Genomic DNA, 17,395 nt, shown 5'->3' with positions numbered 1-17,395 from the left:
TCTAATTAAATAAAAGCAACAAACATGCCAGGGTTGAAAAACTCTATTTTAAGATAATCTTTGGAAACACACTGAAAACAGAATGATGGACCCATTTGTATTGAGTAGGGGGAAAAAAAAAGTGAGAAATAGAAAGGTGAGATATAATATATTTTAAGTACAAAGAGTCAGATACAAAATTCCATCTATAAAATGATACATACAAAAAAAGATAGAATAGAGTATTTTAAGGGCAAAATAGTCAATGACAGCTGGGCTTGACTTTACCTTAACCATCTCTCTTAGATGCTGTGAGTAGCACATTTATAAGTCTGATATATGTATGTACTCAAAGAAGGAATATTTTAGTTTAATGAATAAGAATACAAATACACAATAAAAAATATTCAGAAATACCAGACAATGGATGTGTGGGAGGCAGGCACTCATTCTAATGCTGAGTGCCTCTGGACTCAGTCCTAGACCCTCTTCTTTGTATCACTTACTTAGTGATTCCATCAGTTTTCATGGTTTTAACTACCACCTGTTTGCCAACAGCACCCAGATTTATAGTTCCAGTTTGGCTGTTCTCAACACAAACACTAGGACAATCTTTTAAAAACATCACTCGGATCATGTGCGCCTCTGCTCAACCATCCACATCGGTCCGTGATTTCACTCAGAGACGTGGATGATGATACCCAATGGCCAGGCTCTCACTGCTTTTCTGATGCCATTTCCTTCTTTTGCCACAGAATTCATCACTTTCTAATATATTATACAACTTATTAATTTATTATGTCTATTGTTTGATGCCCATCTCCCCTTTTAAAACTTAAGCTCCAACAGAGCAAGGATCTTTGCTTCATTCATTAATATATACTCAAGTCCCCGCAATAATGCCCAGCACATAACGGGCACTCAATAAATAGTTGTTGAATTAAATTAAATGGAAAATAAGAGAAAACCTAGTAGGGGGTATAGATGATTAGGTTGTTTTTGGAATTACTAAATTTGATGCCTTGGGGTTGTATACAGGTGGATGAAGGGAATATATGTAAAGATTACTGCACAGAAATCCAGTATATTACTCCAAATGGGCAGGAATAGTAAATCCTTGGTCTCATACTGGTCTGTGACTTCTATCCAGGACCCTAGGTTCCGGTGGCAGGAGGCCCCTAAGGTAGACAGCCAAAGATGGAGGTAAGTAAAAAATCAGGAAAGCAACAATCTGCTTGAGACCTAAGGGACAATGCTCTGAGTTAGAATGACCTGGAAACACTGAAAACATCAGGGAGACATCACCCCAGCCCACTCATTCTATACATTTTATTTTTATGCAGAAAAAGTTTTGGGAACAACATTCGCAAAATACAACAATAACTTTTTTCCTGGAGACTGAGCTCTGGAGTAGGTTTTTGCTTGTGTGTCATTTCTCTAGTATGTGTATTTTTGTCCAAAAAATTCTTTTTTTTTTTAAAGATTTTATTTGTTTATTTGAGAGAGAGAGAATGAGAGAGAGCACGAGAGGGAAGAGGGTCAGAGGTAGAAGCAGACTCCCCGCTGAGCAGGGAGCCTGATGCGGGACTCGATCCCGGGACTCCAGGATCATGACCTGAGCCGAAGGCAGTCGCTTAACCAACTGAGCCACCCAGGCACCCCAAAATTCTTATAAAATTAGAAGTTAGTTCTTATAGAAAGTAAGAGTTCGCCTAAAAGCCTATATGTATTTCCTTATAAAAAATAAAATCTAACATTCTTGAAAGACAATACTGAATATATTATATTTCTTCTAAGTTCCTGGAATATAATGTTATATATTATCATGTTTTTAACCTTTGAGGTACAATAACTTGGATGATGAATATATAAGAACTCTCAGTACCAGAGTAAACCAGCATTATTCACCATTCCTATAAAGTCTGATCTCATATAAGATTTAACAAAGAATCTTCTAATTCATTTTATTACACCCATAAAAAGCCAGAAATGTACTTCAAAGGAACTGTGGATAGCTTTTCTGAAGAACTTACATATAAGTAATAAACACAGAAAATATTTCCAAACAATGGTGTATTATCTTTACCCAAAATGACATATCCACATAATTACAATGAGTTATGTGTAATCTTGCCCAGAGTGAGGAGACTGGGTTAAGACAGTGCTTCTGGATCCCAACCAATAGGATTTTATGATTTGTAGTATATATATTACACAATCATATAAATTTTATTCTCATCTTTTCTGTTAATATAAAATTCGCTCCATGCTTACTTTTTCAAAATACAAGAGAACACAAGGATACTCAAAAAGGAACTTCTAATAGATTTTTTTTATAATTAGCTCTTCAATTAGCTCACTGTTAAGAAGTTGACTACGGATGTCTTCAACTCATTAGAAGCCAGTTAACAACTCTTACATTATTGTCTCATCAACTTACTGTACAGTGGCTCAGCAGTCACAGCAATAAATTAATTATGTTTTGCAGCATATTTACATATTTAAATATGTATGCATAATTGAATATTTTTAATTTTGCATTATGCCCAGAAGATACTACTTTTTTTTTTTTAAAGATTTTATTTACTTATTTGACAAAGAGAGAGCACAAGCAGGGGGAGCAACAAAAGGGAGAGGGAGAAACAGGCTCCCCATTGAGTAGGGAGCCTGATGCAGGACTCGATCCCAGAACCCTGGGATCATGACCTGAGTGGGAGGCAGACACTTAACTGACTGAGCCACCCAGGTGCCCCGCCACTACTTTTTTTGCATGTTCTCTTGGGTTCTTTACCAAATGAGTGTCAGTTTAGAGAGTTGTGAAGCATTATTCAGACAGTGGCAGTAAGCAAGCTGCCTGAATAAATATACAAACAAGAGGGCATAAATCAAAAGATTCAAACTACTTCATAGAGGAAAATACTCCAAGTGAAGCTGATATGGGAATGACCTGCTAGTGAGCACACAATGTTCAGTGACTCATTTACTGTATTTGGGAATGATTGATGTTAGGAATGGAAAGCTTCACAGCAGGCATGTTCTTCTAGACCTCTGTCTGCTATGCAAGACCTCCACCTCACTCACTACAGCCCATCCCCCATACTGCAGTCTGGTCATAATGGTCCAAGCTCCCTGGAGTCTTGCAGGGGGAGGAAGAAGCCAAGGAGCCCCCTAAAAGTATTCTCTTAATGGTCTAAAACCCTCCCTCTGAACAACTACTTCCATAATGAAATTGAGATCAAATATGGCAACCTATCATTTGCCATCACACTACCACCACTCAATATGAAAAGGTGCTCATATTCAAGGAAGGTTCTTACCTGATAGTCTTCCTTCCTTTCAAAGGGAATAGAAAACTTGAACTCTGAGTTTTTAAACCTCCTAGTTATTCTAGCCAGTGTACTGGGGATACAGAGAAAATGGAGCTGAGCAATGAGAATGTTTGATCGAGTAGAAGGAGGAAGCTATCTGTGCATTTCTGTTAACCTTCAATTATTTTTCACCAAATGTATGTCTATTTCTGTTTCTATCTTCTGTTGCACTAAGCTATGCACTGCATGGAATTATGTAGGTAAAATTCTAACTGAGATTTCAATGTGCAGAATGTTTGCTAAAACCTTCTACTATTTTAGTATATGGATTCTATGAAGTGCTCTGGCTCAGATGGGAAAACAAAAACTTCCATCTTGAGTCCTGCCAAGGAGACTCTCCCTCATTATTCAAATTCCTCCTCCTCTAAGGTTGTTCCTTTCCCCTACTTTCAAACTCCATTTCTCATATGCCACTGCCCCACATCCCCTGCACCTCACCTCATCCAAAATCAAACGCTTCTCAACCTTGCCACAAGGCACATATATATATGTCAGATATAACCATAGGGTTATCCTAGAACTAGTCTTCTGATGGTCTCACTGCTTAATCTTTAAAAAATTATTATTAGTCAAGAAAAATGGGAGGAAAAGAAAAAAGGAACACAAAGGAGAAAGGAATGAAGAAACAGAGAGGAATTACAAGAGAGAAAGTATAGGGAGACACAATGAAAGTGAAGGAAGGAAAAAAGGCAGACAGGAGAAGTCAGAAGAAAAAGAAAACACAGCCAGCAGAGAATTACCATGGTTCACAGATACCTAGGGCTTACTCTGGAGCAGGCATTGTACTAACTGCTTTCCATGCAGTATTTAAGTTAAGAAACAAACCACGCACCGCCCCCCCCCCACATATATGCTTGACATACGACAGGAAAAAATATTTTCAGAAATGTAAGCTTCCTTAAAAAACAAAATAAATATGTCATGATGTATAATGTTTTCTTTTCTTCCCATTTCATCCAAGCACAGAAAACTCAATTTTGTATTATTTGTATTTAGTTTAAAAAGTTAATATTAAAAAGAAAACAAGCCTGTAATATTGTGCGCAATATTTTCTGGTATTACAATTTAGTGATTTTTATCTCGTTATGTGCTCTTAAAAGATGTTATCACCATGGTAACTAGATCCTTTGACAATTATTCTATTTTAGTGCAAACCAATACAAAGGGGTTAAAAATACCTTAGCTTGAATCCTGAGGTTCACATTCACTCTGAAAGTTTATCCTCTCCTCCCTTCTCATTTTCAAGAGAATGTTTAAGAATTTTTCTCTGTCATATTTCGCCTCGTGTCAAACTGATCTGAACAGGAGTAGTTCTCAAACCATGAAAGCTGATGCACTTTGTGACAGTAAACTCCCAACAGGAATTTTTGCACTTAATTCAGACAGATAAATATTGCTTACATAACTTAATGTTAGGTGTTTATGGTGCTTGCCAATTTCAAAGAGAAAAATGTGGATTTTTGTCTTAGAGACAGATAATTTTTAAAAAAACAAGGCAGCGGGCACCTGGGTGGCTCAACTGCTTAAGCGACTGCCTTCGGCTCAGGTCATGATCCGGGAGGCCCGGGATCAAGTCCCGCATCGGGCTCCCTGCTCAGCAAGGAGTCTTGCTTCTCCCTCTGACCCTCCCCCCTCTCATGCTCTCTCTCTATCTCATTCTCTCTCTCAAATAAATAAATAAAATCTTTTTAAAAAGTGAAATTAAAAAATTAAAAAAAAAATAAAAAACAAGGCAGCATCTGATACGGCCTCATGATGCATCATTTCAGGGCACGTATAATCTGAGAGGTGATCTGGGTTGTCCATAAGCCACTGTTAAAAGTAAACACTGTCAGCAACTGAAAAAGTTACCACCTCTTCCAGGTTTCTGCAGCAATTTTATGGATCTCTTCATTAATAACGACTGTACTCTCATAAATGTTAAAGCTCTTCTCTCCAGAAAGCGTATCAAATTCATCTTCATCATTCTAGCCCAGCACCACACACTTAGTAGGCTGTCAGTAAACAGAGTAGGGAGGACAGCCGTACTGAACACCGATAGCTTTGTTTTTCATCAATCCAGTGGACTGCTCTAATATACAGTAGGAACTCACATCTGCTGGGTGGAGATTAAATTACATTTCAGGGAGGATAAGAATAATAACACTAAAATAATAATTTAATAACTTTGTTAGTGAAATGGTGAAAGTATGATTTTTCTATTCAAGCTAGATCATCATCCAGGGAAATGAGTCACGGGGTCAACCTCACCTCTTTCCACAAGGCTTTGTGGTTTTTGCCAGGCTCTGAAGAACATCAGAACTCTTCAGGGCTTGGGGGTAATCCATACTATCCACTTTCCTGGATTCCTCGTGAGCATGCCCATTGTCATCCAGCGTGTGGGCGGTAGGAGGGAAGACCTGTCAACTGTCTCCAGACGGCGGCCTCTGCCTGCCTCCAGGAGTTTCCTGCCACCCTCGAACTTCTGAGGAAAGAACGTGGCCCTATTCCCTGCTTGAATGAACTTTGTGTAAGTCGCCTCTGGACCTGGTATCTCCAGCACACCCTGTTTGTACCTCTTGCCTTCCCATGCTGCATGGATGCATTGGATGGGATCCCGTTCTGCATTAGATCTCTAAGGCTTGGCTGGAAACCCAGATGCCTTCACTGAGCCAGAATTCCTAACTGATGTGGGGACTCTTCGTATTTCCTCTGAGGTTCCACAATTTTCCCATTTTCTCCTTTCCCATGGGCTCTCCGACACCCCAGGCTCTTTCCTCTACTCCATTCCCAGAGTATGGCAAAGTCGCCACAAATGGTTGATGCCCTGCTTCCTATAAAACAGTGTGTCTAGCAATCACCATTCAGCTGCACTCAAATGAAGGCCATTTTAGAGCAACATCAACTCTACCACGCTCGAACTGGCTCTCCTCAACGTCCGTTCTCTGAAATCACCTTTTTGGCTCTCCACAGCACTGACTTAGGGCAAAAAGCTTTGGGTATTTTTGTCCCTATTGGTGTCACATTTGGATTCTTTCTTCTGACATCACGTCTCTGTTACACCTAAATTCTATAATTTTCCACAGCAGCAGCAGCAGGGAAGGAATACTCTACCCGGCCAGGTGCACAGGATGCTCGTCATGGCACGGCAGAAGGACCTCGGTTTCTATCACTATTAAGGCTTCTGCATGCCTTTCCTATCTGATTTTTATCTAAAATGATATTCATTAAGTAACTGAATTTGGCATTTTTTTTTAACATTTAACAAAGGGTTCTGTGAAATACCTGTGGATTTCCTTTCATTTCTTCATATTGTTTCCACATTGGGCATAAAGGAGAAAGGTAATTTTTTATTCTTGTCTGTTCTCACTTCCAGGCTACTGTGTTCCTCAAACAGAGAAAATAAAACAAGCATCCCTCAACACTGCCTTTGATGTCTTTTTTCTCCCTTCTGTCAAAATGGCCCCAACATCTGAGAACACACACATAAGAAGGTATGTGTCAACCCAGTCCTACCCTCTTAGCAGAAAGTTCAGGCAAATGTAAAAAAGAGAAAGAATGCTCAGTTTCAGATTCTAGAGCCTTCTTCCGGAAACCAGGGAACCCGTGGCACAGCCCCAAGTTTTGTTTCCAAATGCATTCTACATCTAAATATGTCCAGACACTACTACGGCTGTACTTCTCACTTCATGACTCAAAATTAGCCAGAGGCAACTCAAACTGTTATTTGCAAACATGTTAATTTGATCAGAATCTCTCATGGCTCTTTTGCTTCCTTAATCTTTTAAGACTGGGGTCAGCAAACTGCAGCCTGGGAGCTAAATCCAACCTGAGAGCCAAATCCAGCTTGCCCCCTGTTTCTGTACAGCCCATTAAGCTCAGAATGGTTTTTACCAATGAATGTTAGCAATCACCTTGGTGATAAGGAGCAATAACCATGATTAAGGAAAATGTGATTCTCCCAAAGAAAGAATTCAACTTCTCATCAGTAGACCTGTATTACAAAAACTTGTACTCATTATATTTTGAATTTCATCAATAAAATTTGTGGAAATGTGTGTGTTGTAGAAGCATCTACATTATATTCTTGATTTGGACTCTGAGCCCACAGAGCCTAAAATAGTTACTGTCTGGCCCTTCACAGAAAAGGTTTGCTGATCCCTGCTTTAAGAGGACACAGCTGGAGATGTTCTATGGAATGCAAAGGAAAAACCTCCACAGTAGTTAATTACTGCAAGAACTCTAGACGTTTCGCTATATATATTTTTTTCAGGTTAAACTACATATGGATAGACAGACAGAAATTTATCTATCTATATATTTGTATATTTACACGCATATTTGTGTTTCCACTTGTTGCAATGCATATTAACTAAATGTCGCAAGTGGTAGCTCCTCCATCCTCACTTTCTTGCTAAAACAAGTATTACCATTTTCAAATCAGTACTTATTACTAGAACTGACTGAACGTTTCTGAAGTATTAGACTTGATGACCTTCACAAACCATATGAGGTAGGCATTATTCCTGTTTAAAGGTTACAAAACAGAGGCCCTGGAAGGCTGACCAGCCTACAGAAGACACAGAGCTAGTCTGAGGCCCAGCTGACTTTGACTCCGGGGTCCCCAAGCTTAGTCATAGTAACGTACGGTTTCTGCCTTTGTTTACCTTCTTCTGGGAGTTTCCTTTGACCACCTCCAGTTTCTGCTTGTGTTATAGATAGCAAGTCACGGCTGTCCACCCCCCACCACCCTACCCCCCTTCAGAAGCCACCACACTGGCAGAGAGATCGAGGAGGGCAGCAATAGCTATGTCCCAACACTACTTTGAACTTCCGGTCCACTGACCTCGTTTAAATCACAAAGTCCAGCCTGGAACTCTGGACAAAGGCAAAGATCCAAGAGAGAACTGCAAATGAGCTGGGTCTGCCAGAGCTAAGACGCCTGACTCGCTTTCCTGAAATTAGGAGCTCTGACCAAGGGCACTCAGGGAGTTGACTGATTGCATCTTCCACTTCGGTACTAATCTAAATAAGCTTTAACCCTGGGAGCCGTTACCCATCAAAGTGAAAACCTATCCAGAGTTACAGGAAGTCCAAATGAAGTAATCAGGAAAGGAAATGTGTTGGCAGTAGGGAAACCTGGATGGATTAACAATCCACTTCAACCTTTAACTCACTGAGGGACACTGGCTTCATTTCACATTAACCAGGAGTTTACGATTTGGTTACAATTGTTGCTTTGATGATTACTCAGGTTTCTTCCAACTCTACGTTCCCATGATTTTAGGGCTCTAAAATTCATCTGTATAGTGACATGATGCAGACAAGAATGCCATGTGAACGGTGGCCCGATATGATCAAATTATTCTGATACTGGCTAATCAAATCACACATTAATGATTTTCCTCAAAGGCTCATCTGCAATAGTCGCGTCAGCCTGCTACAACGATTTCACTGAAAACCTAGAGTTAGTCTGGAAATGCTTGTAAACTCTTGGAAAACAATTACTACATATTCTTTCATCTGTTACGTTGCTGTGATTTTGCTGAGATCAGATGGTTCTAAGTTTTTAAGGATGTGTGATTTAACCAATTAGTGCACTTACAGATTGTACTATTTTATGACCACTAACCTCTGGTAGGGAGCTAAACGGGTATAGGCAGCAGTGGCCGTATTTCCAAAGACATGCCCGACCCAGGGCTTAACGCACAATGGAGCTTGCGATAGGCGCACTGAGAGATGAATAAATGAAGGACAGCTGTGATAATTCATGTTATTTCCTGGACTGGTCATCGTAGGAGCAAATACGTAAGGCACAGAAATGTACTTCAAAAGTCAAAAAGGGAAAGATAGGCATGTAATTATATTTGAATAACATAAATGCTTTTGGAAGACATGCAGATCCGAAAGGAGTTGTATAAATGCACTGAGGAGTAACAAAGGACTGGGGTGGCCTGATTTGTGCTCTCATTGGGAACGGTGGGCCTGGGCAGGACCTGGTGTGTGAAGTAGAGAAAATCTCCTAGGCTCAGATTAGTGACAAGAAGATGACCATTGGATTTAATGTTATTATCCAGGCCCACAAAGGCTCTGGGAATTACATAACACTTTCTGCACAGTTCATTCCCTGGATGACCTCCCCGCTCCAAACAGAAAGAGTAGGTCTGGAAATGGAGACCTGACTGTCCTCCAGCGCCATCCATCTGGAGAATGAATTAAATCAGATTTCTCTTCAGATCTATCTTAATCTATCATGTTATTGCAGGGGGAAACGCTTGTCCAAAAATATTGTTTCTCCTTTTTAAACACTTGAAATTCTTCAAACAGGGAGCAAAGCTTATCATTACCTAATAAATCATCCATTGCCTCATTTAAAAAAGAAAAAAAAGCTTATGCCTCACATCTCTTGCACCAATGTGACCATTTGAACTGCATGGTGAGCCTTTGTCAAGGCTTATTTCTCAAAGTGCATTAATGACCTATAAGCAATGACACGCAGCTGCTTTCTCTGTGCCCATTTTGTCTACTCCCTGATGGGTGCAGATTTAGCAAGACAACAGCCCTCACAATACCTAGCAGAAGTTTCTGCCCAGTAGTTACTAAAATAATGAGGTACAGTCGTCGCTGCTAAGGAAAATCATATTCTTAAATTAGGTCACTACTGCATATTCATAGTGGCCCACGGAACTGAAGAGTTTGAAGGGGTACATCTACTTAATAAATGTATTTACTTATAATTGGTCATGTTCCAGAAAGAAATTAAGATGGTTTATAAAGATTCTTAAAGTACAGCAAGGGAGCATAAATTAAAAGGGGGAAGGAATGGTGGAGTTACAATTTGTATTTAATTTATTAAGGTTCAGTCTAGATACGGAAGAAGTGGCAGAAGTAGGGAGCTATAACAGGGCCGTGTGGTTGAGCGTGAGTCATTAAGCTCGCAAAGAGAGGACAGTGTGGTGAATGTGAAGACAACCTGATTTAGTATATTTCGATATATAATGGAGCCCTCTCACACGTACCGATCACTTTGCAGTAAACAAACAATGTTAAACACATTTATTTTCTTATCTCAGGAAGTCCACGTTAGAAATGAGGAAATTAAGTCTAGTAAGAAACAGTGACTTACCATGACAGGTTGCCTTGTATAAATGATAATACAGAATATTTTCAGGAAGACTTACAGACTGGTAAAACAGAATTAGAGAATCTTTTAGAGGAAGTCTACACATTATCCTACTGACAAATGACCTATTTCAATATTATCAAATCTTTGAGATATCATTTTCAATATTAGCTTAAACCATGTGGAACTGCCATTCTGTAGGTTAAAAATGGTTAAACATCAGCCATTTCAGATGTTCAGCCTCACAGTTTGGATACCAGTGAAAACCAAATGTGATATGGATCTTCCGAAGCACCAAAATTCATTCACCCTCACTTAATTCTGTAGCTTGCTCATGAGACATGTGATGTCTTCACTAAGGAAGAAATATAAATAAAGACACACTAATTATCCTTATAAGACTTTTTCAGAACAGTAATTTAACAACAACCAACTCTAGATTCCGGTACTATGTTTTCTGCAGAGATTTTTTGGGGGTGGATATCAACAACTATTCCATAGAGAAAGGTAAAGTAACAATATGGCACAGAAGTCAGCTTAACTACTGGAATCCTTAGTCACACTGGATATATTACATTAGCAGGTGACATAAATGTCTGTGTCTCAGTTTCCTTATCTGCAAGTTGAAAATAATGCTATCACTTTCTCTAACAGTGAATCTATATAACTAAGCAATTGCGTCATTCTATTTTAACTTCTGAAAAAGTCAGAACCAAGTTGGAAACTCAATTTCAGGAACCACTTTGACCTTTGTGGTCTACATATTAATATTCTTTTCAATGATTTTCAGTTATTATTTATTTATCTTTCTCTTGGATTTAATGATCTATTTCCTCTTTATCCCACCTTTAGGAAATAGCATTTTTTGTTTTTTGTTTTTTGTTTTTTTTTAGAGAGAGAGAGAGAGTGCACGCATGCAGGGAAGGGGCAGAGGGAGAGGGAGAGAGAGAATCTTAGGCAGGCACCACACTTAGCATGGAGCTAGATGCGGGGCTTGATCTCATGACCCTGAGATCATGACCTGAGCCAAAATCAAGAGTTGGAAGCTCAAATGACTGAGCCACCCAGGAGTCCCAAGGAGATAGCATTTTTAATATTACCTCAAATCTTGGTGGTACAAGTTGGGTTAAAACATAACCAAATAAATGAATACATGAAAAATACACACTCACTACTCTGAAAATGTTGACTAAGGGTGATTTCCGTCAGAAAGTACGTGTTATGCTAATTTAAAATGCATATAAATTCAAGCAATGATAAAGCACTAACTGTAGGGGGTAATAACTGTAGCAAATTATAAAGCTCTCAGAAAAAAAATCAATTGAAAATCAATGTTAACTCATAAAATATTAATGATTTTTATGTTCAATAAATGTTGCTGTGAATTAAAAGAAATTAAACAGAATGAAGTAAATAAGCCATATTCACTGACATCAATACTAAATGGTGGATAACTATAATATTCCGAAATACAAATGAATTTATTACATATGTCTGTGCTATGCAAAGTTCATGTATTCAATTCAAAACAGCATTTGCCCCATTGGTAAATGCACATTAATAACACTATCAAACAAACACATCAGTACTACATTCTGTAACTGAGTTACTCCGTTGAAATATATCAATTATAGAGGCAAATACACCTAAAAAATTTCCATATATTTTTATCACCCCATCACAGAACTAACAGTTAATTAGATCACAGCCATAAATAAATGAAATGGTAAGATGCATTATTTTCTAGAAATGCACAAGCTATAAAGTCCACCTCTATGAGAAAGAAACAAATAAACCAAAGACTTAAAAGCAAATTGTTCAAATCACTCTTTTTGAAGTTAAGTTGGAATAAGAGAGGCTGGGATTCATGCTTTCTGATTCTAAATTAAGTCGAAAGGCAGATAACAAGCTCAACATTTTACCACAAAAATGAGTCCCATAAAGACAGGCACTGTAATTTGTGTTTGTGGTCTAGGCTGTGTGTATGTGAGTACACACGCATGTGTGTCACGTAAAAACAAAGGATGCACATTCCATTTGAGCTACAGTGATAACAACAACAAATCCAGAAATCTACAGAATAACAAAAACTAAAGACGTTCTCTCTGATTATTCTAGGAAAAGTGAATGATGCCAGCCCAGACAGATTTTAGATAAGACCTTAACATACTTTGAAGACAGAAAATGAAGTCTCTTTTAGACAACCTGTTATTTCTGTTTCCTCTGTCCTTAAACTCATTTCTTAGTTATTGCATTTTTTTCTCCTTCTTCCCCTCACTAAAATTGTAAATTTAATTCTGGATGCTGTCTACCTACAATCTCCCATTCAGAATAGAAGCATAATACCCCCAGAATACCTGCTGACAATTTACAGCTGAGTCCTTTCCAGGAATTGCCCTAAACCAAAGGAGCTCTTCCACCCAAAGTGGCATTCCCTCTTGGAAGCACCCTCTACTCGAGATCTGGCCAATGTGTGGGTAACAAAGGCTCTGGCCTCACATCAGATCTCTGTGAAGGGCTACAGCAAGTTCAGCGCTTCCAATGGAACTGGGTGAACCCACTGCTGCAAAGACAGTCCCTTTCAACTTCTCCCTCTGCCTGATCCTGCTTCTGCTCTACCTGGATAGGTGTTTCCAGAGGCACTTCCCAATAAGCTCTTGTAGACCAGTCCCCATCTCCCGGGAAACATGATCTACGATATCATGCAGGGAAAAAAAAAGTTTGCCATCATTCAATTTAGAAGAAATTAAGCAGAAGTGTAATCAGAACAATCGTTAAGAATTTGGGCGGGGCAAGGGTAGGAAGACACAAAACTCCCAGTGGAGAAATAAGACCTTCAAGGTTTTGAACACAGGATTTCATTTTCACTTAGACATTTTATAGTTTATGACTAATTTTCAAATGTAACACATCCATGACAACTCGCAGAAGATGTTCAGTTGAGGAGAACAATAAGAAACTGAAATGATGAAATAGTTACCCAAATCAAAGGAGACCCAAAGTTAATACACTACATGTAGTAAAATACTAAATGTTTCAGTTGTTGAGAGTATGGGACCAACTTGAACTGGGTTCAGGTTCAACCCAAGTTCTTTTCAAGGGAAGATGTCATCGATCTGCAGGGGCCCTCTGCCTTGCTTCCTTTTTATTCTGATTTTACTGTAATTTCAGGAACAGGATCGAACTCTATGGGTAAAATTCTAATAAAATATTGGACATTATCATATAAAAATAGAAAATCTGATGCTACCCTTTCATAAGCTTTATAATAATGTTCAGGACTAACTCTATCTAGAAAAGATGCAGAAAAGAACAATAGAAGAGATTAGTTTAGGGATGCATCTATAGGAGAATGAATTAAAAAGATTAGGTATCTTCAGTATAAAAAGGCGAAGCTGGAAATGAGGTAACTGGGTATTAAAAATAAAACCCAAAATATAAAATGCATTATTGTTCAGCAATTCTTCAGCACACCAATTCCCCTACTAGGTCATGCCCTCCTACCTCAGCATTCTGTTTTTAGTTGGATCATATCCTACAGCATTCAAAGGCTCTTGTGTCTCTTTTCTTCCAGCACAGGACTCCCTTCAGCTTCTAAAAAAAAGAATTATAATGCCTCCTATTTCCATGTTCTCTACTACTATCCCTAACAGCCTAATCAAATCTGACTGCCGTGTCCCATGCCCAAAGAAACCGCTCCCACGACAGTTACTAGTGACCTCGGTGCTGTGAAAACCAGGGGGTACTTCCAGGTTACCTCACTTCACTTCTTAGCAGCAACGGAGGAAACCCTTTTCTTCCTGAAAAACATTCTGCTTCTGTTCCACCAAATGGTTTTCTTCCTAACCTGTGGGCACCTCCTTTTCCTTTTGGTCACCTCATTCCTACTTTCGTTAATTCGTTCATTCATTTGGCAGAATGGAGTCTGGAGATGCAATAGTGAGCAATACAGGACGTAGCTCCTGCTCTCAGAGTCCTTTACACCCTCTCTGGCTTCGCATTACCCGATTCTTTCCCGCTACCAAGATGGTGCTATACGTACCTTTCCTCTAGTTGCACAACCACGCAGAGCTCCTCATATAGCAATGCTTTCATATTCATTCTTCCCTCTTTTTGGGAAGGTTTGCCCCAGCTAGCCCATCTCTAAAACAGCTTCCATGTCAGCGGCTCGGAACCTTACGCTGGAATTCCTGTCTCAATCAGCATATGCTCTTCCTTTGCAGCATCCCCCCTCCTTCCCTCCATAATCATTGTAATCTGTAATGACATAGCTGCTGTGTTTGTTGGTTTGTCTGCGGCTCCAGTAAGTTAAGAATCCTGTTTATTATGTCATTTACCTAGGTCTTAAAAGGCCCAATGAAATAGCTGGCACATTTTTCTCTTTAAAATAAATAAGACCTAAACCAAGCAAACAAACAGCTTCCATTTCACTGCTGGTGCAAGAGATGGTTTAGGTGAGAAACGCCAACAGGTGTCTGAAGCTCATCAATGAAAGAATCATAATTAACTTTTGCTAAAGTTACTATCAGAAAAGATAAGTAAGCTTTTTCATATCACATTACTGGATTATATACACCCAAAAACAGGCAAGAAAAATTCAAACCCAGGCAATCCAACTACAGATTCAATCAATAGCTCAATAGGGCTACCCATCCATCACTGTATGGACCTACCACTTTTTCCCCAGCCAAGATACTCCATTCCACTTGCAAGCATACTGATCTATGAGAGAGAATCTCAGAACTTTAGAGCTAACTAAGTCCTTGTAGATCTGAGAGAGACCACACCCAAGAAGGTTACATAGAGAGCGGGGGCAGATAAGACACCAGAACTTGGGTCTCCTGGTCCTCATAAGAGAGCTCAACCACTACACACTGGCCCTTCTTTTTGAAAATAAAGAAGGAGACAGAAAACCAAGTCTCACCTACAACTGCTCTTCCATTACCTACAAAATATTAACCATGAATATTTTAAAGTGCTTCTTCTCTTAAAGAAAAAGCAATCCTTAAAAACTTTAGCTACTTTTTAAAAGAAAGGCAATCTATGAAATTGCAATCTTTTTAAAGACCCTAGAGATTTCTTAGGATATTTTTTTCAACATAGAAAAGTTTTTTCCTTCCACTTATGTTTTAGAAAAAAGAAAAGAGAACTATATTTTGCTATGGGAACCCACTTATGTGTGTGAAAAAATTTTGAAGTGTGGGAAAAAATACAAACAAAAGTCTGAAGAGTCTTAAGTCTTAAGAGTTATGGAGGAAAGTTGTGGGAGTGGGTGGGGGCCCAGAGAGAAAGGAGAGAGGCTCTACACTCGTGGATGGTAGAGCATGTTTCTGCTCCAACTGTAATGTTCTAATTTCTCTTAAAGGAGAATTAATGGAATTCATCCATTGTTCATATAACTATAAATAATATATCAAAATTAATGTTTTGAAACAAACAAAAAATAGACTTTCCAAAAGGATGCAGGTCAAGCAAATTAGCCTATGTTCTCTGTCATAACAGTTTTCTCCCAGACTTTTCCAGCACAGTGGTGTAAAAGTACTTGCTGCCAAAGATTTCTTTCCACCAATTTCTTACTCTGCCTCAGGGAAACCCCAAAGAAGCCTTCTCTTTGGACTGTATTTACCTCAGGAGGATTTCTCACAGATTTTGCTAACAATAGAAATCATTCTTGGTTAGGATACAGACCCAGCGGGGTGTTCAAAATGCCACGGGCTACTCAGTGGTCCTGCTTGGCAAAGCCTGCTGGTAGGTACCATGTGAGCCATATGGAAATTGCTAAAATGGGAAATAAAGCAGCAGGTTCTGAAGGCACCAGCTTCCCTGGCCATGGCAGAATTAGCATTAGTCTATGATGCAAAGCTTTCCTGCCTCTGAAATGCCCACTATCCATGAAGTATCACCAATCCCTGGCGGTATACCCAACAGGATTTTGATATATTCTGCTGATTTCCTTTTTACTTCTTTGGCTGGTGCCTGAAATAACCACATTTTGAAAGAAGAAAGTGTAAAAAGAGAAGAACCTGTGTAGGCCATACTTTGTTCAGCAGAAGTGATATTCGGTAGATACCAATGTTGTGATAGGATAATTTCGAACTGCAGTGTAAACACCTGATAACTGCCAATATATGTGTACCTCCTTCCTGAGAGATAGTATCGAGAGACTTTTTGTTTTTACTTTCTAACATAAAAATTCTCAAATTCAAATTGTAACATAGAGACACAGCTGCACTAATAAGAGAGACCTATCAGAAAAGTGAAAATCACCTACAAGAATATCCTCAATAAGGAGAAAAAAACACCATCAATTGACATTTGACAGGTGTTTTAGGTCAGGCTCTCTCCAGAGAGCATTGAAAAAAGAAATTATATCAATATAATATGTAGACAATATAGAAGTTCCTCCTTATCCACAGTTTTACATTCCACTTTCAGTTACGTGAAGTCAGCTGTGGTCCGAAGCAGATGATCCTCCTTCTGACGTAGGATCAGAAGGTCTATGGTAGCTTAAGAGTACAATAGCTCTGTCACAGTGCTTACGACAAGTCACCTCACTTCATCTCATCACTTCACCTCATCACACAGGTATTTTATCAACACATATCCTCACAAGAAGAAGGGTGAGTAGAGTCCCATAAGATATTTTAAGACAGAGAATACATCCACATGACTTTTATTATAGTATATTGCTGTGATTGCTCTATTTTCTTAGTAGTTATGATTGTTAATCTCTTACTGCACCTAATTTACAAATTAAACTATCACAAAGTAGTTATGTGTAGAAAAAACAGTATCTATAAAGGGTTCATCCATGGTTTTAAGGCATCCAATGGGAGTCTTGGAACGTATTTTCCATGGATAAGGGGGACAATTGTACCTTCCAACTGAAGAAAAGCAAAGTAATCTCAGAACATATAAATGCTGTAAAAGTAATGAATGTGGGATC

At 38.9% G+C, this 17,395-nt stretch overlaps 1 protein-coding gene across 7 annotated transcripts in view; it reads right to left on the bottom strand.

Annotated features, from left to right (window-relative positions):
• Window positions 1-17,395, bottom strand: part of PRR16 (proline rich 16) — a 282,610-nt gene that overhangs the window by 220,775 nt on the left and 44,440 nt on the right. Inside the window, exon 2 of one of the 7 annotated variants that reach the window (XM_027607039.2) lies at window positions 13,954-14,043. The exons of the other annotated variants lie outside the window; for them this stretch is intronic. The gene's annotated coding sequence lies outside the window, so the exon portion shown is untranslated. The remainder of the gene's footprint in view (window positions 1-13,953; window positions 14,044-17,395) is intronic. 7 annotated transcript variants of the gene reach the window in all.

This window comes from Zalophus californianus, chromosome 5 (genome assembly GCF_009762305.2).
Source record: "Zalophus californianus isolate mZalCal1 chromosome 5, mZalCal1.pri.v2, whole genome shotgun sequence".
Taxonomy (NCBI): Eukaryota; Metazoa; Chordata; class Mammalia; order Carnivora; family Otariidae; genus Zalophus; species Zalophus californianus.
This window is presented reverse-complemented; position numbering and strand designations above follow the sequence as displayed.